We start from the raw sequence: 25,150 nt of genomic DNA, 5'->3' as shown, positions 1-25,150 counted from the left end.
CCATAATGAAACATGAGTGCGATCGGAGAGGGGTATTATAATTTTTTTTTTAACTGTTCTGAGTCTTTAAGATTTTTTTTCACTGAGTAGAATGATGTAAACCCCGTAGTGACTAAGCTTGAAAAAGCCTTAATAATTATTTGTTTCCCATTTTTTTTTTGCATTTTCTCTTTTTATCAGTTACAAGGTGGCGTATGAGTCTTTGTTTTATACATTGTATGATGATTTGGCTCAGTTTAGAGGAATATTTTATTTACTGTCTAATCAACAGCATTTTCTTTTTGTGCGACAAATATAGAAAAAAAGCAATTTTTGGTTTACTTTTTTTTTTATTTGTCATTTTTACTGAAAATGTTTTGAACCAAATAACCTGGAAAACTCATTCAATAGGCTATTACGTTAATGTAGATATCATATATGTATATTCTTTATTAGATGTATGTAACAATATAGCAATGTATTTTATGCAAAATATAAAAAATCTTGTGTTTTTGTATTTTTTTGCAGTGGAGACAATCGGTAATTGTGCCCCCACCTACTACTGTATATAGTATTTACAATACTGGTGTATTTCAACTGTTACCCCTGCAGCCAAATACATGAGCCCATAGCCTGCAGTTACATGTGGGCTGGTGAAGACAGATGTATATGGAGGGGACCGGTTATGGACCTGCCTTGTATGGGTATGGGGTGATAAGCGAAGGAAGTAGGCACAGAAGATGAAAAGAGGAGGAAAAATCCCAAAAAATAGACAAAAGGTAAAAGAAAAGTGTGACTCCAGGATGTAACTAATACAATAAAATTGGCAACTGTAAGAGTCTATAATGGGAGTCCAATAAGAAGAAAGGCTCTACTGGTTGAGGGACATAATTTCCTTTCTGGTTTATTCTTGTCATATACATATAGAAACATTTTTATTTTTGACTATTTATGAAAGAGCAGTTTGTGGATGGCTCCTTCATGGAAGTCTAGAAACTTCTAAACAAAAGGAAGGAGCCGATACAGTCCCCATGGTACCTTCGATTGGTCAATGTTAGCCTCTTGTTTGGTGGTTTCGATGGTAATCTATACACTTCTAGAAATGGTGACTTTTTGAATCCCCAGCTGCAGCTTATTTTACATAGTTGACCTATAGCTGGAGATCGTTTTTCAATGATATTTTCGGTGCTAATATTATTTGCATGATTTATATGATATTTTATAGTATTTTCAGTTTTTCTGTTGCCATAAAAAAGAGCAAAATCACAATACAGTAAATCAGCGATTACACGACAGTCGAGCAGGAACTTGATTACTCTCTCAGCCGTGATAATTTGCTCGCTCGTTAAGTTGATCATCAAACATTTGGAACATTAAAAAAAGTGATGTGAAGATGGACTAAGCCCCAATGTACAGTCTCTTGTCGCTTGCCTGGGCCAATTACTTTGGTGTAGGGTTTTGAAGTATTTTACACGAGAGCTCCAAACAGCTAATTAAAGATTGAAACACTTAAAAATAGACCTCAAAAGCGGACGATGTATCAACATTAATTAGATTGTTCTGCCAGAAAGAGACTAGGATAAGTGGGTCATCTGTGATTAATACATTGCAACCATATACAGGAAATGACATGTAGCAGAAATAGATGGAGATTGTCCCGGCATGCAGTACTGGTGGAAGGTGGCTGTCAACAGTGATAAGACCGGATTGACTGGATGATTGGCAAACTGATGAATTGGACATTAAAAGATATCAACGGACCAGAATGTAAGACAATGTTGCCTTGACTATTGAGGCCGCCACTCTGTTTTGATGTCTGAGAGACGTAACCAGATTGAGTATGCTAATTCTTTTTGCATTAAAAAAAGTATCGCATAGGATTGGAAAATAGTTCTAAAAGTCCCAAGGTTCTTAAAGTCATTAATTGAGATATTAAGTGAAATGGATAGAAAGCAGCCACCTTTTCTGATCTCACCTTCGCTCAGTAGCTGCTTGCTCGAATTCACTCCTTCTACTGATGAAAAGAAGAAAACAAAAACACCAGGCGACCAATCATACTGTGAAATTCTGAATAAAATTAAACTGTCAGTCACAAAGTATGTATTAAACTAAAAAAAATCCATTAAATTGCAGGAGTTTCGCCAAATTACTTCATCTGGGGCATGTCTCCTGCCTCACAATCCATTTACTTTATATAGCTATCAGATTAATATATACTAATATAGATTAAAAACATTTACAAAATTGCCATATAGACCTTTTATTTTATTATTTTGTCCACATCATTATACATTTTAATTCACAATTGTAAAATTTTACCAAGATTTAAAGTTTTTTACTCTATTTTAAAACTTTAACAATAACTAACTAACCTCTCATTCAATAATGCCCAAAAGTGGAAAAACCTTTCCTTTTAAGAAGCTGGTCACGCAATGCCTATTAACTATTGAAGAAATGTACAATTTGGATAACCATTTTTTTTGCCTTAGATCTCCAAAACATATAATAATTTAAACCTCAATCTTGTCATACTAAGTATCAAATATAACAAAATATAAATATTTTCAGAGTTTGAGTCATAATGGTCTGCCATTGCTCTATCGTCTGTCATTATTTGGAAATACATCACAATAGTTCTCACTGTCATCAACTTAGCCATCATTATAACAGTTCATAAGAAGAGAGGTCCAACAATGCTATAATCCAAGTCTGCTCACTGAGATGTCCCACTGTGGGATTTCACCTGTCATGACCATGAAGGACCCAAGCCTCATGTTGGACTGAGGCAGCAATTGCACATGAGTAATGCTGCTCATCACTAGAACTGTTAATAAAAAAGATGTCCTACAATCAAAACGTATAATTTATCCACAGAATAGTGAAGATTGTCTGACTTCTGGGATCCCATCAATGTAAGAATCTGGGTTCCAAAGTTCCATGTTCTATTACGGTCCTCAACATCACCATAGTCATCGTTGACCTCTTCATCATGACTTCCATCTACCCCGACCTCGTGAATATCATCATTTACAAAGTGAAAAACTCGTCATGACACATTCTCAAATAAGGGAAGCTCTCTTGGAAACATCATCATTATCAACGACTCAAGATGTAACTTTTGTCCATATATCCCATTGTTCAAGGAGTTGTAGACTGTCGGATAGCAGGGAAGAACATTTCCATTTTTCGGGCTAACCCGAGAGAATGTTTATTTATATATGATGATCCTTAACAGATCAGTGAATATTTTCCAAACTTTAACATTAAACACATTTTCCTGGCCTGTATCCAGAACATGCAATGAAGAGTTCACTGTTCTAAGAACCATCATTTGACAAGGTCATGACCATTGCAGACCATCCCTGTTCGTCAAGAAGAAATTTATAGAAGAGATGCAAGACTAGAAATTCAACACTGAACAACACATAAATCAATACATAATCTGTTTATTCAGCACTTTGGCTTGTTTAAAGGTCTACGACCTTAACCCTTAATGTTGAAATTCTGAGTCACATCGCCAAACAAGAGACTCTGTGAAAAGACTAAAGAATCGGAAACACATCAAGTTAGAATAGACGCTTCTAGAGTTAGTCCTTCACAGCTTTAGCTAGACAACATCATATAGCAGTATGACAATGTATTCCCATTATTATTCTTTCTCATAGATTAAAACGTCAGACGGTTGGCATATCTAGTAATGAACTAGGAGACACAAGGTTGGATAAATCAATGTAGATCCATATGGAAAGTTGTCATGATAGATGTGTTACGAGTACTTAAACCATGGAATGAGCCCTTGTACAGATGTGGCCACAATTACTTTTTTACAATTCAATTTTTTAAGGCCTATTATCAGGGCACGCTAACAAAATGCTCAACTGGTTGCAGTGGGCATCACAAACACTGGGTGGCCACCATGAGACAAATAAAGCATAAATATCTCCAGTTAAAGTATCATAAAATTAAGTTTTTGTTTTTCAAAGTTTCTTCATCTGATTTCTTTGATCTCGGGATTTTGGTGAACCGAGCGGAAAGTCAAGGAAGGGCATATCTGTAGCTACAAGAGGCTTATAGAGGTGAATGTCAGGTCGGACCTAGCTGGCTTCTTCTTAGAAGTACGTCAGCGTGTACTGAAATCTTCATCATCACAGCCTTGTTGGCAAGCAGCAGAGTTATGTGGGTGATATTGGCCTTTGATACTACGAGAAATGAAGGGGAATGAAAAAAAATGGATTTCCAAACATGAAACCTTCTCTCTTGTATGTGTCCTACATTCAATGATTACATGAGCTCACCTCGGATGCAAAATAGTCATCATCATCATCACCATCATTGTTATTGTTACCATTGCCATAACTTGCATGGCTATGCTTATGATCATTCTCATTGTCATCAGCGCCATTAACTCTACATCCATTGGTTTCATTGCAGTTAACTTGTGTCATCATCCTAATTCTCCTCATCATCCATATGATAGTTATCATTGTCATCAGCATAACTGCGGTCCCCATCTCTATCATCATTCTGATCTGTACTCTACTTATTGCTATCGTTACCACTGTGATAATTATCAGCTCTGTCGCCATAATCAGCATCATTACCATTTTCTTTCTTGCCGGATAGGATTGGAGTTTTTTATCCACTTCCTAATCTATTAGTCGCATCTATTGTATCTATGGCAAATTGTAAAGGTGCAATGTAGTCCAAATCAAGGCAACGCAGTAACTTGGCATGGTAGCTCAGCGTGTAGCATGGTTGCCTTGCTGTATTAGGGTCCTGGACTTGGTTTTGCCATAAGTACATCATTTGTATCGAAGTGCAAAATTGACCACTGTGACATGGACGAGCCCTTTTGAGTGACCAGCAAACCCAATACTGTGACATTGGGTTTGCTGTGGTCATTCTCTTTTCTATTGAAGAATTTATTAATTTATGAAAAAATTATTTTTCCTAACTCTAGATATCTATGGCCGAACTGGTAACGTTGCCTTATAAATGTAGTCCGAGACTTTTGAAATTCTAAAGATAGCTCATCAAGACCAGATTGGAGGGTGTCTGGCACCTGATTCTGCCAACAATTAGGATTTACAAGTCCCATGGCGCCCAGAAGGATATGACAGCTCCATACACCATGTAGTGGTTGTTCTTGGGTACTGCAGCTCAAATCACATTCACTTTAATGGGAGCTGATCGTCAGTACCGAGAAAGGCCACTACACGGTGTACAGATCTATGGCGTACACTGGTTACTGTACAAATTGCTGATCTGTGAGGGTGCATATAGTCAGACCGTCATCGATCTAGTATGGATGACCATTACTATCAATATCCCAGACAACCTCTTCAATGCTAATATTATTTCTAATTACCACTACGGGCAAAATTCTATAAATATGATTGACAGCTGCATGATAAAACCAAGATTTCTTGCTCAATTTGCCTACTCCCAACATAGTAGATCAAACAGTAATTTTGTGCTTTGTGTCATCCTAACTGATTGCACCGTGCTCGCACCATCATGCGCCTCTCCCCTTCCCGACAACATGTATTACATGCAATTATCGGATGCAGATCTCCTGCCTGGAACATGACGTTCATGTAATTGAAGCTGGTTACTAATATATCATGTGAACAGCACAAAACACAAGCAAATTGTATCAACTTAGCATTTCTGACTCGGCCTCCCACTTGACAAATGTACCCATGTGCATTGGCAGGAAGGGAAGCTCAGTAATTATTAATATAGTATGCCTTACACTTTAATGCCACGATATAAGATGGCCTGGAGCACTGAGCTGCCTATAATAATTGATTGAGCAGATCAACACATGACGTGACTCATAATCCCGCCGTACTGGGCTGCACAGCCTTGTAGAACATCCTCCGATACCACCGCATGTTCCAGTCTTGAGCAGAGAGTTCACGTGAAGGGATCATGGTAATTAACAAGCTAAATTAAAACCTCGAGAAGCTTCTCGCTTTCTTTCCTTTATTGCCAACAGGCAATGCAAAACTTCCCAAATTGCCAATTGTGTCTCCAGCTTAATTATTGCTCAAAGGTAGTGTTGCCCGATACAAATTAAGTCATATTTGCATAATTTGTATCAAGTTATTTCTTAAATAGTGTCCTGAAACCCTGTGAATTGTGCATTAGGGAAAAGCAAGAAATACGAGGAAGGAGGGCATTGTGTAAGGGCTGCTCTCTTTGTAGCAATATGATTTCTACCAGTCAGGTGAGGACTGGTACTGTTTTAGGGGCACGATGCAAGAAAAATAAAAGTTGTCTCAACCAGATATCCCATATAAAGGGGTTGTCCAGAGTGTTACACACCTGTCCCTTGTTCGGGCTCCTCTACCTTTACTCTGGTCCGCTAAACTATATGCTCCATGTTGGACTTTGCAATTAGCCCAGCATGCTCCCATGTTATCATTTATTATATACCTAGGCCTATGTAAGGCCCACCAAGACACACACCTGTGACTTGATATTAATTCTCTTAGTTTGTTGGTGCACCATGGCCTGTCTGCTGTCTCCATGACATCTCATGTCTGTCTTCGGCTTCCAGTACCTCTTTGACCTGTCTGTGGTCTCCCGACAACTCTGATCTGCCATCAGCTTCTAGTACCTCTGCTACCTATCTGTGGTCTCCCAGACATCTCCGGTGTGCTTGCCACTTCCAGTACCTCTGCTACCTATCTGCGGTCTCCTGGATGTCTCTGGTCTGCCTGCGACTTCCAGTGCCTCTGCTATCTGTCTGCGGTCTCTAGGACGTCTCCTGACTTCCTGTGGCTTCCAGTACATCTGCTATGTGTCTGCGGTCTCTAGGATGTCTCCTGTCTTTCTGTGGCTTCCAGTAACTCTGCTACCTGTCTTTGGTCTCTAGTAGTGATGAGCGAGTATACTTGTTTCTCGGGTTTTCCCAAGCACGCTTGGGTGGTCTCTGAGTATTTGTAACTGCTCGGAGATTTAGTTTTTGTTGATGCAGCTGCATGATTTACAGCTCCAAGCCAGCCTGAGTTCATATGGTGGTTGCCTGGTTGCTAGGGCATCCCCATATGTATTCAAGCTGTCTAGCAGCCACAAATCATGCAGCTCTGCAAACAAATAACTAAATCTCCGAGCACTCACAAATATTCAGAGACCTCCCAAGCATGCTCGGGAAAACCCGAGCAACGAGTATACTCGCTCATCACTAGTCTCTAGGACATCTCTGGTCTGTCTGCAGCTGTCAGTAACTCTGCTATCTGTTTGCCGCATGCCTCATCTGGCTGCTGCACTGACATCCTTTGCCTGTGTGCCAACTAGGTCACCGTTTATTAGATAAGTTAGTACCAATGAATAAAGTATGGATTCACCAAATAGTACTCAAATTAGATAAATCACATAAAACATAGCTTTTAATATAGGTATAAATATATAAAAAATACACATATATAGTACAATACAAAATGATTACCCCAAAGGACAAGGGTCTCTATTTTTGGTAGAGAGAACAAAAAGAAGGGAAAAATCACCCTAATATATCACTATTGTCTCCCTACCTACCAGCAGAGGTTGGCACCCTCAATCCTGCAAAGTGGAGCCCCCACTCAACGACGGCTATCCCTCCCACTCTCTGAATGCCTCTGTAAAGATAACGGGTGCACAGAAACTTAGCAGTGAAGTAAATATGTCTAATAATCAGGTAAACCTGGTACCCTACTTCTGATATACCTTATGGAACGTGTAATAAATCAGGGGTTAGAAAACAGACACACAATGTCCTTTTAAAAAAAAAAAGGTTAGAAGGTACAGGGCGATATCTATATTGCACATATTCCCAGATCCAAAATATAATGATGCAGATATTGATATATGCATCATAAGAATATGCAAGTTTGCTAATAGCCACATAAGAAACCCTTATGATGCATATATCAGAGTATTATCTGTGTGCCAACCAAGACCTTTAGCTTTGAAGATCCATCTCACCTAGTGAGCCTAATACAGGACTTTGATAATGATAGCCTATCCTTAATTTAGGTCATCAATATAGGTGGAGATCTGACACCCAGCAACCACATGGATCTGCTTTTACCACGCTCTGGAATGAATGGAAGTAGGCAATCTATGGAGACAAAATAAAACAGTGCATTGGCCACTCACAGTACTGCAACTTCAATGGAAGGTGAGCTGTAGCACCCCAAAATGGCCCCTACACTGTGTACAGAGCTGTGGTGCTCTGGTCCCATGCACTGCTTACCTTGGGCCTAGTTGATCATTGAGGGATACTAGTTGTTGGACCCTCATTGATCTGGTATTGTCTGATCAACCCTTTTAAAAAGGCAATCACCAAGGAGCAGGCAGCAGTAATCCTAATGATAGGCTGTTACCTACAGGGTAAGCCCAGGGAGGCCTCATATTTCTACCGCAGTGGCTGTAAAGTGGTATTGCATGGCATGTAAATCACAGCAATGATTAGCCGGATCTATTCTTTGCAATGGCTGTCCGCTCTGGATTGTAGAGGAGACCCCACTTCTATAATGTCCATCGGTCGTTATATGGCAAACAAACAATGCCTGTACTAATAGGTCAATCCTTGTGAAAGCACACAGTCTATAGGGATCCCTCATCCATCCATCTGTCAGTCCATCCATGATTTATCCATCAGTCCATCCATCCGTCTGTTTATCCATTCATCATCTATACATATGTCCATCTGTCCATCCATGATCTGTCCATCCATCCATCTATCCATCCGTCCATCCATCCATCCATGATCTATCTCTCTGTCCATCTGTTCATTCTTCCCTCCATGATTCATCCGTCCGTTCATCTATCCATCCATCTGTCCATCCATCTATCCATTTATCCACCTATTTCCCTCATAAAGTTAAAGTGCTGCAGTATATGTTGGCACTATAAAAATAAAAATTATTATTATTATCCACCCATTGATCCATCCATTTATTTATCCATCCACCCATCCATCCAAAAATAGCATCACAGGTTTCAGTCCTGAAGAAGAGTGCCAGTCCTCCAGATCACCAGCTGCAATTCCTCCCAATATCCAATAAATTAAAAAACAAGGCTGACCTCCACAAGGCTTCAGTGTAACAATAGGCATATTGGTGAATGAGCTACAATTGCTGCTTCACTGAAGTATTGTGGAGCGCAGCCTCGTTTTTTGAGTCGTTGTATCTATGTCTTTATAAAATGATCTAATTAATATCTATCTAAATGTATCATCTAGTAATTAACTTTGATACTATTTTAGGTGCCCCATGTTTCTGGCAGAATTTGCACCGCAAAGCTGTCATACACATTCTTCTTACAAATTTTTAGTTGTAAAATAAAGAAAATGATACATGGTGTAAACTTAGATTCACTATCTCTCTCTCTCTCTCTATTATCCATCTATTTTTCATCTATTATCTATCTATTGTCTATCTATTATCTATCTATCATCTATCTATCTATTATCTATCTATCTATCTATCTATCTATCTATCTATCTATCTATCTATCTATTATCTACTGTATCTACCTAATATATAAAGCTGTGTGTGTGTGTGTGTGTGTGTGTGTGTGTGTGTGTGTGTGTGTGTGTGTGTGTGTGTGTGTGTGTGTGTGTGTCCGGGATTGGCATCTGCACCCTCGCAGCTACAGCCACAAAATTTTGCACAGTCACATGTCTGGACCCCGAGAGCGTCATAGGCTATGTTGTGAGGTGAAATTTTAACCCCGCGTGTTCCAATTCACAAAACAATTTTGCCCCTATCTACATAACGGGAAAAAAGTGAAGGGAAAAGTGTCGGAGGCAAATTGACAGCTGCCAGATGTGAACAAGGGGGACTTAAAGAGTGAGAGCGATGGTGCCAAAGAGTATATACCGTACAGTTGCTAAGGTGGGGCCCTGACATGGAATACTCACCACACACGGGGATATGAACACACACATAAAATGCGCCACACTCTATCACGTGCTTGAACACATATACCACCCTCAGCACACATTTCACCACACATACACCAACCTCGCCACATAAAAGTCGAAACACAAAAGTCGCCACTCAAAACTCGCCATGCGCAAAATTCACCACATGCAAAACTCACCACATGTGCAAAACTCATCTCATGGAAAACTCGCCACACGCAAAACTTGCACACATGGAAAAATTGCCACATGCACAAAAGTTGCAACACATGCAAAAGTTGCCTCACACAAAACTTGCACATACTCAAAATGGACCACACATAAAACTTGCCACACGCAAAATTTGCTGCACACAACTTGCTACAGTAACCTGCCACATGCAACTCAACACACAAAAAGTTGCTACACGCATGTCGCCACACAAAACTCATCTCACTAAAGTCACTACATGCATGTCGCCACATGCAACGCAACACACACAACTTGACACATGAAACCCGCCCTAAAACACACACAAGTCTGGTATTATCTTTCAAAAATAAAAATCTGATTAATAAGCCAGCAAACTACAAGAGCAACAAATGTACCATATAGGAAATACGGCAGCTGTCAGTCACATAACCTGTCTATCATGTGTATGTGTGAGCTAATATATACTGCCAGGGGGAAGGGCTTCCTGTTCACTGGGGATTTATCAGGCTGGCAGTAGCAACCAATCACAGCTCAGCTTCTATTTTGATACAGTTAATTAATCTGAGCTCTGATTGGTTAACATAGGCAACAAAGGACATTCTCAGTATAACAAAGCTTGTGTGAGGTAATAGCATGTCAGTTAGGGTGTGTTGGTGGAAAGGCTGATGTCAGTTATATTACCTCTATGTGAGAGGATATAGAAACTGCCAGTTGCAGACTATTTTTACCACAATAATGCCTCATAAGAAAAGGAATTCCATGGCACGAATGTCAGCTAATGCAAAAAGAAAAGCTGCATTACAGGCCAATGAAAAATGTGAAGTCCGAGAAACAAGGCTGACACACATGAGAACAGCAGCTGCTTCCTCAAGGGCCAATGAACTTTCTGAGGAGAGGGAAGCGAGGCTTGCAGACATGAAAACAAGAGCTGCTTCCTCAAGGGCCAATGAACTTTCTGAGGAGAGGGAAGTGAGGCTTGCAGACATGAAAACAAGAGCTGCTTTCTCAAGGGCCAATGAACTTTCTGAGGAGAGGGAAGCGAGGCTTGGAAACATGAAAACAAGAGCTGCTTCCTCAAGAGCCAATGAACTTTCTGAGGAGAGGGAAGCGAGGCTTGCAGACATGAAAACAAGAGCTGCTTCCTCAAGGGCCAATGAACTTTCTGAGGAGACGGAAGTGAGGCTTGCAGACAAGAGAACAAGAACTGCTTCCTCAAGAGCCAATTAACTTTCTGAGGAGAGGGAAGCGAGGCTTGCAGATAAGAGAAGAAGAGCTGCTTCCTCAAGGGCCAATGAGTCATCTCAGCAGAGAGAAGGCCGACTTGCCACTAAGAGAATTGCTATTTCTTCCACCAGGGCACAGGAAATGGTTAGAGATTTGAAACAAGCTGCCTTTTGTTACCAGTCAGTCAGATAGGAAAAATGGATGTGTCTGCATGTACTGCAGTGCCCTGAAATGGAAAGATAAACCGCCAGGTTTATGCTGTGCAAATGGCAAGATAAAACTTCCACCTCTCCTGTCACCACCAGATCCCCTAAAGTCTCTGATGATGGGTACCAGTACAATATCAAAGCATTTCTTGGACAACATCAGGGAGTACAACTCCTGCTTCCAAATGACATCATTTGGTGTAACAAAAGAAATGTTTACAACAGGATTTATGCCGACATTTAAAGTTCAAGGACAGGTTTATCACTCAATTGGCTCACTGCTTCCATTACAAGGAGAAGAACCTCAATTTCTTCAACTCTTCTTCATGGGAAATGCAGAAGCAGAGGCTCAGCGGAGATGCTCTTTAATTCCTAACACCTGCCTTGATTTTGTCACTATTTTGCAGCAGTTCCTTCATTCCAACAATCCATATGTTCTACTTGTCAAGACTGCACTTGAATTCATGCCAAATGACGATTACAAGGCTGTCATTCGAGCTGACAAAACACCACAAGGTGAACATCAGCGACGTTTCAATGCTCCCACATTTGATGAGGTAGCCATCTGGATTGTACGTAATGATTTTCAAAGCCATGACATTGTTCTTCAGAAAAGGAACAATAGTTTGCAATGAGTAGCAGAAACTCACATGTCCTATGATGCACTGCAATATCCAATCATCTTTTGGCAGGGACAGGATGGCTATCACTTTGGAATGCCTCAGACAGATACTACAACAGGCAACCCTTTAGGAAAAAAAGTGTCTGCCATGGACTTCTATGCATATAGGATCATGACAAGATTTGCAGAGGAAAATCACATCTTGAAATGCAAACACCTCTTCCACCAATTTATTGTTGACATGTATGCAAAGATTGAGAGTGAACGTCTTTTATATATCCGACCAAATCAAAAGAAGCTCATGGCAGAGGAATATATTCACCTTAGTGATGCTGTTGCAAATGATGCTGATCCAAAAGAGTTGGGGAAAATGGTTATTCTTCCATCAACTGTCACTGGAAGCCCACGACACATGCATGAATACACATAGGATGCAATGACATATGTGAGAAAGTATGGCCGTCCAGATCTTTTCATCACCTTTACTTGCAATCCTGCCTGGGAGGAAATTGGAAGGCGCCTGTTGCCGGGCCAAAAAACAGTCAATCGCCATGACCTTATTGCTCGGGTTTTCAAACAGAAACTTTCAAAAATGACTAGTCTCATCATAAAATCACATATTTATGGTGAGACGCAGTGCTGGATGTATTCAGTTAAATGGCAAAAAAGAGGCCTTCCTCATGCCCACATCTTGATCTGGCTGAAGCAAAAAATACAACCTACCGAAATTGACAATATCATCAGTGCCGAATTGCCAGACCTTCAGATTGACCCATTGCTGTTTGACACCATCACAAAAAACATGATCCGTGGTCCGTGTGGGAGTCTCAACAAAAATTCTCCCTGTATGATCGACGGCAGGTTTTCTAAGCACTACTCACGATCCCTGGTCCAAGAAACCCAAACAGGACAAGATGGATATCCAGTCTACTGAAGAAGAAAGCCAGGGGATGGTGGTTTCACAGCAAAGCTCAAAATGCGTGTTGGATCATCACTCCAAGAGATAGAAATTGACAACAGGTAGTTAGCCTTACAACCCTTTGCTCTCAAAAATCTTCCAGGCCCACATAAATGTCGAATCTTGCCACTCTGTGAAATCAATCAAGTATATCTGCAAATATGTCCACAAAGGAAGTGATCAAGCAGTTTTTGAACTCCAGAAAAATTGACCTATTATTGATGAAGTGGAGGCATTCCAGATGGACAGGTACATAAGCAGCAATTAAGCTGTTTGGAGAATACTAGGATTCTCCATTCATGAGCGCTACCCACCAGTTGTGCATATGAGTGTGAACTTGGAAAACGAACAGAGAATTTACTTTAACCCGGCAAACTTGCAGCAGCATCTCCTAACACCACCTAAGACCACCCTCTTGGCATTTTTTGAGCTGTGTCAACAAGACCCTTTTGCAAAAACAATTCTATACTGTGATTGATCAAAGTACTACACTTGGAATGCCTCCAGAAAAACACTGGAATGGAGGAAACGGGGGCTTGATATTGAAGGCTATCTAGGGGTGAAAGCAACTGATACTCTTGGTCGCATCTACACTGTTCATCCGTCAAATGCAGAGTGCTTCTATCTGCGCATGTTACTTCATGTTGTCAAAGGCCCTACATCATTTTCTGACCTGAAGACCGTCGGAGGCCAAGTGTGTGAAACATTCAGGGAAGCTTGCCAAAGAAAAGGACTTCTGGAAAATGATGGACTCTGGGACATGACCCTCAGTGAAGCAGCAGCTACACAAACCTCAAAGCGACTAAGACACCTCTTTGCTATTATTCTAACAACCTGTAGCATTTCAAATCCTCTTGAGATTTGGAAAAAGTACAAAACTGATCTCAGTGAGGACATCCTCATGTAGATTAGAAGGGAAAATCCTCAGCAACTCATCAACTTCACTGAGGAAATGTTCAATGAAACTTTAATGCTCCTTGAAGATCATTGCATAGCAAAGTCAGGAAAAGCTTTACAGTTGCTTGGTTTGCCTGCTCTAATAAGAAATCCTGAAGGCATCCAAATGTGTAGGGAGATTTTCATAGAAGCAAACTACAATATTGATGAACTGACAGCATTTGTGTGTCAGAACGAGCCAATATTGGTACCAGATCAAAGGGACGCCTATAACTGCATTTTAAGTTTCAGTGAAACCAACAAAGGTGGGATTGTCTTCCTTGATGCTCCAGGTGGAACAGGAAAGACATTTGTAATCAACTTGCTCCTGGCAAAATTTTGACAACAAAAAAAGATTGCACTTGCAGTGGCATCTTCTGGAATTGCAGCTACGCGTTTAAAAGGTGGCAGGACAGCACATTCGACATTCAAACCACCACTTAACCTGTCTCATAGTGACAGCCCCATGTGTAATATTGCCAAGGGATCAGGACTGGCCAAATTGCTTAAAAAATGCAGTGCCATCATTTGGGATGAATGCACCATGTCACAGAAAAGGGCTCTGGAAGCAGTGGACAAACTGCTGTAAGACCTGCGTAGCAACAAATATATCATGGGAGGAGTAGTTGTTGTTTTGGCAGGTGATTTCCGCCAAACACTACCTGTTATTCCAAGATCAACCCCTGCAGGCAAACTCAATGCCTGTCTCAAATCATCGTACCTTTGGAGAAAAATAAAGAAAATGTCACTGAACACAAACATGAGGGTCTACATGACAGGCGATGTTTCTGCTGGACTGGTTTCGAGCCAGCTGTTGACTATTGGAGATGGCAAGGCACCAGAAAACTCAACCACTGGACGCAACTTTTGTTGCATTGTGACTTCCATTGAGGAGTTGAAAGCAAAGGTTTTTCCAAACATTCAACTCCATTTCAAAAATTCTGGCTGGCTGTGTGAAAGGGCTATTCTAGCTCTCAAAAATGACAGCGTCAACAAGATCAATCTTCAAATTCTAAATCTCCTTCCAGGTGTGTGCACAACCTACAAGTCAGTGGATACAGTAATAGACCCTGCTCAAGCATTATTTTATCCAACTGAGTTCCTCAATTCCTTGGAGCCACAAGGACTTCCTCCTCACAACCTCTTTCTAAAACCTGGAGCACCTATTCTGCTATTGAGAAATTTGGATCCACCAAAGCTGTGTAATGGAACAAGACTCTTGATTAAGAACATGTTTCCACATGTAATTGAGGCAACCCTTTTGACACGATGTGACACAGGAGAAGATGTTTTCATTCCAACAATTCCTCTCATTCCATCTGATTTGCCTTTTGATTTTAAACGCCTCCAGTTTCCTGTTCGACTGGCATTTGCTATGTCCATCAACAAGGCACAGGGACAGTCCTTGAAAGTAGTTGTAATTGATTTACAATCTCCATGCTTTTCTCATGGTCAACTTTATGTGGCCTGTTCAAGAGTTGGAACAGCCACAAATCTGTTCGTCTTTGCACCTGAAGGAAAAACTAAGAATGTCGTTTATCAAAAGGCTCTCGAATAAGTAGTAGAAGATTACTTCATATTACTTGGCCAATTTAGTTAAATCTGTGTGGAATATCTCTAGTGTTGAAATATATGTTGTGAAATGCTTCTATTAGCTTAGTTTTTGCCTTTTAATAATTAAATTTCTATCTATTTGTTTTGTGGTTTTCGTGTGCAGAATAAATTTTTGTTAACACATTTTATTTTGCTAACAGCAGTTAACCCGGGTGAAGCCGGGTAGTACAGCTAGTTATCTATATATCTGTTATGTATATATTATCTATCATCTATCTATATATTATTATTATTATTTATTTATATAGCACCATTAATTCCATGGTGCTGTACATGAGAAAGGGTTACATACAGGGTTATAGATATTGATTACAGTAAGCAGATTTACATTGACAGACTGGTATCTATCTATCTATCTATCTATCTATCTATTATGTATATATTATTTATCATCTATATATTATTTATCTATCATCTATTATCTATCATCTATTATCTGTCTATCTATCTATCTATCTATCTATCTATCTATCTATCTATCTATTATCTACTATCTATCTATTATCTATCTATTATCTATCTATCACTATCTATCTATCTATCTATCTATCAATCTATCTATCTCCTCCATTCTCTTGTCTCATCCCTTTCTCTTTCTCCCCAATCCTTCTCTTCTTTCTCTCTCCTCTTATCTCCGTCTCCATCTGTCTTCTCTTTCCATCCTCTCTCCTAGCTCACTCCTTCCTTCTCCCTCTTTCGCTTTCCCTCCATCCCTTCCTTTCTCTTCCCTCCTCCCTGCAGTTGTATTATGAGCATTTTGCCATCTCAATACTCGGCATGTACAGGAATCCTTTCAGAGGCGCGGGGAAGGAAGGGGGGGGATATAAAAAAAAAGAAATATGTCAGGCTGCTCTGATTCCATGTAAATCCCTGCTTTGAATGCAACTACAGGGCACCCAAAATGGCGTGAGCTCATTTTGTAACAAATCTCAGGGATCACAGTGGAAAAAGAAGCCAGATTATTGTCGGAGGGGCACTCATGGGGGGACTGAGAATCAGCAGCCTTGTACATGTCATGAAGACACTTCCATCTAATTGGCGTCTGTGAGTGATCCAGATTGCCAATGTACAGAGCTTGGAGGGAGCATATTCTATTTTGTTGCCTAATCAGTCAGATAAGGAAGTCATCCTGCTCTTATAAATATGTATCAGCCGCGTTCTGCAAGATGAAATGATTCCTGAGCTCATCCAGACCAATATCCAAAAATGAAGCGCACTTTATGGGAACGTAATGAGCAGAAAACAAACAAAATAAAGTATTATATGTATAATAACCAGTGGGTCATCGTATGTAACCCAGGTCCTAGTAACACAGATGCCTGCTATTCACTAATATATGGGAGGTGTTTCTACTCATAGGGTCATTATATGTAACACTGATCCTAACAACCACATTTATGGCATTTACTAATATTTCACGGGTATTTATGATGATTTGGGTCATGGATGTAACCCAGATAATAATAGGGGGAATATTTGGTATTTCTTAATATATTAGATGTGTTTATAGTCGTGGGACCATCATATTTAGCACAGGTCCCAAAAAGAAAAAATGCATGGTATTTACTAATATATATGTTCATACATGTACCGAGATGATAAAGAAGGAATATTTGGTATTAACTAATATATTAGATGTGTTAATAATCTAATAATCTGCACCCTCGAACTCAGACCCAGACAACTGGGTGTCACCATACATGAATTTCTATATAAGAGGTATACCCTTAAATCCAAGTAAGTTCTTGTGTCCCCTAGGAAACTCCATTAATTGATGAGATGTTCCAGACAAGGTGTCGATGTGTCACGCAGAGCATTAGTCATCCAATAACTAAAGGATGCCTTAAAGAAGGACAGGTCCTAAAAACGGAGGTGATTTGGGATATCAATCGACCATATGTTATTTTTTCGAACATAGAGTGTTAGATAGGAAACAGGCAAATAAGGGGTTACAGCAGAGAGGTTGAAGAAAACCTTAAAAGTAGCCCACTGGCACCCCCATCCTGTCAGCCCGGGGAACTGCACCTCCTTGTGTTCCATTCCTATTCACCAGCCAGCAAATGCCTTCATGTAAGAAAATGTGAAATGCACTGAAAATAAGATAAAAGACGCCCTTATGCCCCCCTAACAGATACCTATAAATAGAGAAACGTCACCCTCATCCACCCTGGCCTGATCTCCAAGGATGCAAAGGCCAAGAAGGGAGATGAGGAGCCCGTATCAAATATGTGACTGCTGTAAAACACCCAGACAAATAAAGCATAATGCATCTGAATTATTAACCTGTTCTTCTCCATAAACATGAAACTTTGATGAGACCATCTTGTAAGGCAAGTGCATTATTGTCTTCAAAAACAAAATAAAATAAAAAAATCACTGAAATAGGCAGAGGTACGATCCTCCATTTCATATCTCCGAGTCAGAAAATGGATCGTTGGATGACTCCAATCAACCAATTCCAGAGATATTGCACCAGTACTATGCGAAAGCTGAATGTTTGGCAGTAAACCCCCCACCCCACCCCTTACCGAGCCATCTGCTTGTATTACATAACTAAAACAATCACATATGTATCCGAGTAAGTGCTGCTTATGGAGAAATCCTACAGACTTCAGCAGTTCCAGATCTGTCATGGTTGGTCTCCAGTACTCCAGTACCCAAGGGCCAAATTCTGCCGTTAGCCAAAAAGCACTTATGCACCCCATACCCCATACCCTATGGCTGTAAGGATGGTATATATATAAATATCTTCCTACCTTCCTATAGACTATAGCACTCCCAGATCTGTCACGGTGGATCTGTAGAAGTCTGTGCCATAACACCACCCAAATTCTGCCTTACGTCAAAGCACTTATGCATCCTTACTCTATGGCTGTCTAGATGGTATATATATATATATATATATATATATATATATATATACACACTCGAGCTGCTCCAGATCTGCCATGGTAGTTCTATAGAGGTCTATGCATTGCCACACCACCACCCCAATTATTCCAAAAGCCAATGTAGCCCCTTCCCCATGGGTGTCTATATGGTATATGTGAATCTTTTTATTCTTCCTATAGACTTGAGCATCCAAGATCTGTCATGATTGGTCTATAGTAGTCTGTGCCATAACACCACCCAAATTCTGCCATACGCCAATGCACTTATGCACCCTCTACTCTATGGCTGTCTAGATGGTATATATATATATATATATATATATATATATAGTATAGTATATATATATATAGTATATATATATATATATATATATAGTATATATATAGTATATATATATATAGTATATATATATATATAGTATATATATATATATATATATGGTATATATATATATATCTTCCTATAGATTTGAACAGCCCCAGATCTGCCATGATAGGTCTGTAGAAGTCCATATATGCCACACCACCACCCCAATTCTGCCATAAGCTGTAGTCCCAGATCTGCCATGGTGGGTCTATAGAAGTCTATGTATGCTAGACCGGCAACCAAACTCTCCCATTTATGCACCCCATCTCTATGGCTGTATGTGTATATATATATATATATATATATATATATATATGTCTATATATATATATATATATATATATGTCTTCCTATTCTTCCTATAGTCTTGAGTAGTTCAAGATTTGACATGGTGTATCTATGTAAGTCTGTATATGCCACACCACCACCCCAATTCTACCATGAGCCAATGCACTTATGCACCCCCACTCTATGGCTGTCTAGATGGTATATATATATATTCCTATAGGTTTGAGCAGTCCCAGATCTGCCATGGAAGGTCTGTAGAAGTCCATATATGCCACACCACCACCCCAATTCTGCCATAAGCCAATGCACTCCTTTCTGTCTTGTTGGTATATATATATATATATATATATATATCTTCCTATTTCAGTAAAAAGATGTGTACATTTCCATTGAGAAGATGTGAAGGTTGGATGGAGATACTTTGTTTCCAGCTGGAGTCCAGGAAGCTATGTAACTGATCTCCCATTCCAGGGATAGATTAAGTGCCCCTGTATAGATTTATTTTCCATTTAATAGAAATGATTCTGCTAGAACATCATACAACAGGAACCCCTGGGTATTTCAGCTCACTCTAACAAATGCGAAAAAGCATTAATAAGTAAAGCAGTCTGCAATGCAGCTGAGCCATAAGACACAAGATCACAACACAATTTTAGGGAAGGATTAAGCTTGGTGTTTACCTGTCGCCTCTGGAGTACAGACGATTGCAGTCAGACTTTCTACCTGCAGATACAGTGATAACAGGCTGCCAGGGGGGAGTCTCACAGGCTTCTTGCAAACTGTTTTCCTGTAACTTGTGTGCCCTTTGCCATCACCCAGCATTGGCACGCCAGGATGCTATCCTAGAGGTAATCCACAGAATGCTCCATTACAGGGGATGACAGCAGGGAAATGTGTGGGGATCAGAGAAGCAGAGAGGAGAATGTGAGGGTGCAGACATCCCTGGGAAGGCTGAGACCACCACCATGTGCCGAGCATGCAGCCTGTCCACACATCACAAGACACCTTTATCCAGCAACTTCCTAGGGAGGACACATAATAATGCGCTAATAAGACCCCACAATAGTTTACAAAGGAGTAAATCCCAAAAAAAGAGCCTGTTTCTGGATGCCAGTGCCTGATATATGGGAGCTTTGACCTTGCAATGTACCTGATCCAGGTTAATCCATAAAATGGTCCTTTAATGCAAGCAGCAACATAATAATGCCCAGAGCCGGACAGCACCCACTGGCAGCAGCAGCCATGGGGGAAACCAATGGATTTATTGCACTTGTAATCCGAATAATTAGCTGTGGTACAAGGTTCTGATCCAGATTGTGGGAAAAAAAAAAGGGTGGAGGCAATCCAAATGGTAGATCCTCGATCCTGATCACTACACTGGAGCCAATCTAGGCAGGGATCTGATCTGGGTCACTGCTGTCCATGGTGCTGGAAGGGATCTGCAGCACAAGGTGCTGAGCCGGGTCGCTGTCCATGGTGCTGGAAGGTATCTGCTGCACAAGGTGCTGAGCTGGGTCGCTGTCCATGGTGCTGAAGGTCACAGCAGGTCCAATTCCTCCTCCTGCTTATTCAAGCTGGGCTAGGATTTAGGGCTGCAGCAGACACTAGGCAGTGGTTTGTTTCCAGGGATCTATCCTCCCCCCCCAAAAACACAACCACCACCTTTCACTAGACAAAGACACAGCTCCAGAGAACCACAGGGAAAAGGAGACCCTCTCCAAAAGGCAGCAGCTCCCTCCAGCCCCTGCCTGGGTGAAAGAGCTCAGACATGCTGCACCCAGGGCAAGTCAGTCCTGCTTGGGAAGCCTCTGGTGTGTGCAGGGCTGTGGGTCTCTCTCAGCCAGCAGTGACAAAGCCATTCCTGCGCATTCACTCTGCATTAGGCAAACCTCCTCTACGTCTCTGCAGTGACTGAGATGGGAAAGTCAGATCAGATCTCAGCGGGAGGACTGCACAGCTGCACCTAGCACTTCCCCCAGTACAGCCTCCACGCTGAGTTAATCCTAAGAGTGATTGAATGCCACAAAAGTGTCTCTCCAGCCCCCCAGGAGGAATAAGGGGGGACCTTCCTCAGACGCTTCTAAGTGGATTACGCAATGATACCATCTAGACTAGGGTAATCCATCCACATGCACAATGCTCTCAGAAATAGCTATGTTTCCAAATAATGCAATGATCCATGATGCAGGATCTGTGAACGTGGCCGCTTTACCCCCACAGGCACCGACGAATGCTACTTTTTAGGATTGGCTCCCTGCCTGAGCCTGTCATCCATGTGTTATCTGCATAGGGATCAGGCTTTTGGCTTGGATCCCTCCTCCTGCTATAGGATATGGTCTCAGCTGCCTGGAGTTGGAGTAAGGAGCTTCTGGAAATGCATCAACTGCAGAAGACGCCTCATTAACGCTGCTGGCCATTGTGGATACTTTATTTCACTTCCCCCCCCCCCCCCAGGATCTTTATTACCTGCACATTGCATTAGCTGCATTAACTCTGCACTTGCTGTTTCCCAGTTTGGTAACGCTGATTTATACTGATTTTTGAGCGAATTCTGTATCTGCTGCGTAAGGCTACGTTCCTGCCGTAAGTTTTTGGTGAGTTTTTACGCTGCGTAATTTGGATAAAATTGGGGGAAAAAAATGCAAGTAATCTATTTAACTTAATGGGTGCGGAAAATCTGCGACATCAAACCATGTATTAGGCAACCATGGTGGGAACGTTGACTAATAAATAAAGCCAACGGAGAATTTACGAGTTGAGTTTGATTTATCCATTGCATTGTCCTGACCATGCAACTACCCAAGACTAAGATGATAACTTCAGCATTGCGACATCTGAATTTATATTGAATAAATGAATTAAATTTATATTGCAATTTCTAGATAAAGGCTCCTATTCCTAAACTATGCTGTGGTAATTGGCTTATTCATAGTGGTATTTTTATATTCCCATCTGGTTGCTGCTAAAATATTGATCTCTTATGCAAAGTATCTATTATAATCTCTAGCTGTCTGCTCCATTAGCCTGGACTGTGCTTTTACAGGGATTTTGTGATTCTAGATTGGATGGTTACATTACGCGCTGCACTTATTTACGTTTTTGCTATTTATGCTCTTGCTCCATCTTCATTCTCTATGCATGCCTACAGACCATGCGTGATTTACATAAGTGCATTATTGGCCAATATCTGCATTGATCACTCATATTGCCAATATCTCCTGTGCAGTTGTATAGTTAATGTAATGCAAACATAAAATATATTTCTACATACTGTCAGCATTAGTGATCCAGCTCATCTACAACTCGACTATTTATTGATCCATTTTCTTTCTAGGATCATTGCCATACGAAGCATAAAACAGTCATCACAATAATAACCTTTTGGTCCTGCTGGGCGGCACTTTTCCATTGCAAGTCAGATCAAAAGTATCCTTGGAGCAGCTGAGAATTTACTGTAAAGTTCACCATGAATGTCCAGTATTAAGTAAAGTGTGACAGTCCAGGACATCACATAGAGTAAGGGGCTGAGAGTGACCCATGAGAACATCTCCTTGTGCTATTGCAGTGCACATGTGCAGGGCTGAGGCACAGGTACAGAGCCTTTCATAACAAATAGGTGCATGCTGGAAAAAGCCAAAATGGAGATACATAATGTGCAATTACCGCTGTATACGTCAACTGTACAAGTCTGAGTGCACCTTGCCCCTACTGCTAAGAAGGACCATCTCTGCCGTTTGCTGTCTCTTTTGGTTCTGTTGGCTACATACTGGGCTACAGTGGATGGATCAGTAGTGGCCTAAGATCCAGTGACATTGCAGTGGTGACCAAATCTGTTAGGAAACTTGTTTCATATTCTTTTCTAGGCTTTTGCATTCAGTGTAATGGCTGTGCCCATCAGTCCAAAGTGTGTCGGGATTGGCCCCCACTCCATGAAATAGTGAAATAATCCCTCCCCTCTAGGTTATGATTTTTTCCTGCAGTGTCTGCTGATAGCCCACCATAGGCACAATGTAATTAACCACCATAGACATGGAAAATTGTATATTCCTGGGGAAGGGGCAACCAGAGCATTGATGCAACCCGAGGTGATTTAGCATCATGAACAATTGCCTACTTCGTTAGCTGATAAATAATATAGTGTAGCACTGCAGCCACACTGTATAGCAATAATACTCTACTATAATGTTTTACTTAGTGATTAATCCCATGTTAGTTATTTCAACAATAGTTACGATAATTAGAGATGAGCGAACCTTTCAAGGTTTGGTTCGGCTCAGATTAGCGAGTGTTCCGATGTTTGCCAAACAGTTCTCAAACATATCTGAACCCCACTGAAATGGGAGGCGAAACCAAACATTTAGACAACACCTTCATGGGGAGCCAAAAGGCTGCCAAAACAGTTCAAATTGGGGTCAGACACCAGGAAAAGTGGCATCAATTGACCAAGAGTACAAATAGTATAATTGCACATCATGCATGCATGGGACAGGGCCTGGACCAGCATTTCTCGTTAAACATTGATCAGTAACAGGTGGATGAGTGACAGATGAAAGCCTGTTGCTCTGATAGCCCTGCCAAATTCAGGCAACACACATGAAGGAGAAAGGAAAAAAGCACCTCCGCACAGCTGCAACAACTTAGACCACCATGTCAGATAACCAGGTGATACTGAAGGTCCCTTCCGACAACTTTGGTGGTGCAGTATCCATAGAAGACAGGATGACGGACGACGTCCTAAGGACCCGTAGAAGCGCTCGTCAGCGCGAAACGGCTGTCGTTCTTTCATCCTCCACTCCCCTCCCTGCTAAGATTGTCCATGCTTGAATAAAGGATTGGATTTTACCTGATCGGTGAGTGCGTTCCTCTCTAGTGTTGAGCATTCCGATACCGCAAGTATCGGGTATCGGCCGATACTTGCGGTATCGGAATTCCGATACCGAGATCCGATATTTTTGTGATATCGGGTATCGGTATCGGAAGTGTAAAATAAAGAATTAAAATAAAAAATATTGTTATATTCACCTCTCCGGCGGCCCCTGGACATCAGCGGGAGGATCCGGCGTCCGGCACGGCTTCTTTCTTCAAAATGCGCGCCTTCAGGACCTGTGGAATGACGTCCCGGCTTCTGATTGGTCGCGTGCCGCCCATGTGACCGCCACGCGACCAATCAGAAGCCGCGACGTCATTCCTCAGCTAAAGTCCTAGAATGAGCGCCTTCTAGGACCTGAGGAATGACGTCGCGGCTTCTGATTGGTCGCGTGGCGGTCACATGGGCGGCACGCGACCAATCAGAAGCCGGGACGTCATTCCACAGGTCCTGAAGGCGCGCATTTTGAAGAAAGAAGCCGTGCCGGACGCCGGATCCTCCCGCTGATGTCCAGGGGCCGCCGGAGAGGTGAATATAACAATATTTTTTATTTTAATTCTTTATTTTACACTTTAATATGGATCCCAGGGCCTGAAGGAGAGTTTCCTCTCCTTCAGACCCTGGGATCCATGAGGATACCTTCCGATACTTGATGTCCCATTGACTTGTATTGGTATCGGATATCGGTATCGGCGATATCCGATATTTTTCGGGTATCGGCCGATACTATCCGATACCGATACTTTCAAGTATCGGACGGTATCGCTCAACACTATTCCTCTCTCTTCTTCTGCATTTGGACACATGAAGGAGACCCAACTTGGAGTCCAAACATTTCCAGAAATTATGGGCAGATGAGGTGGGTGATGGATCAGTGTAGGCCTGCTTTGCTGGATGCCCTGATATCACATGCAACAGCTCAACCTGCTTTGATGCTCAGTCAAGGTGCCACAAACATCAATTTCGTAGACTACTATTAGTGAAGGATAGTAACAAAGGTAGTTGACTGGTCAATTCCCCCACAGTAGAAATTTGATAATGGCACAGCAGCATAATCCTGATATGTGATGACAACACCAGATCCTGACCT

At 41.2% G+C, this 25,150-nt stretch overlaps 1 protein-coding gene across 1 annotated transcript in view; it reads right to left on the bottom strand.

The window, feature by feature from the left end:
- LRFN5 (leucine rich repeat and fibronectin type III domain containing 5) overlaps positions 1-21,595 on the bottom strand; it is a 398,470-nt gene extending 376,875 nt beyond the window's left edge. The window contains exon 1 of the mRNA XM_069737629.1: positions 19,874-21,595. The gene's annotated coding sequence lies outside the window, so the exon portion shown is untranslated. The remainder of the gene's footprint in view (positions 1-19,873) is intronic.
- Positions 21,596-25,150: the final 3,555 nt, after the last annotated feature.

Source organism: Ranitomeya imitator, chromosome 1 (assembly GCF_032444005.1).
Source record: "Ranitomeya imitator isolate aRanImi1 chromosome 1, aRanImi1.pri, whole genome shotgun sequence".
Taxonomy (NCBI): Eukaryota; Metazoa; Chordata; class Amphibia; order Anura; family Dendrobatidae; genus Ranitomeya; species Ranitomeya imitator.
Note: the sequence above shows the minus strand (reverse complement) of the source record. Positions and strands in the feature narration are given on the sequence as shown.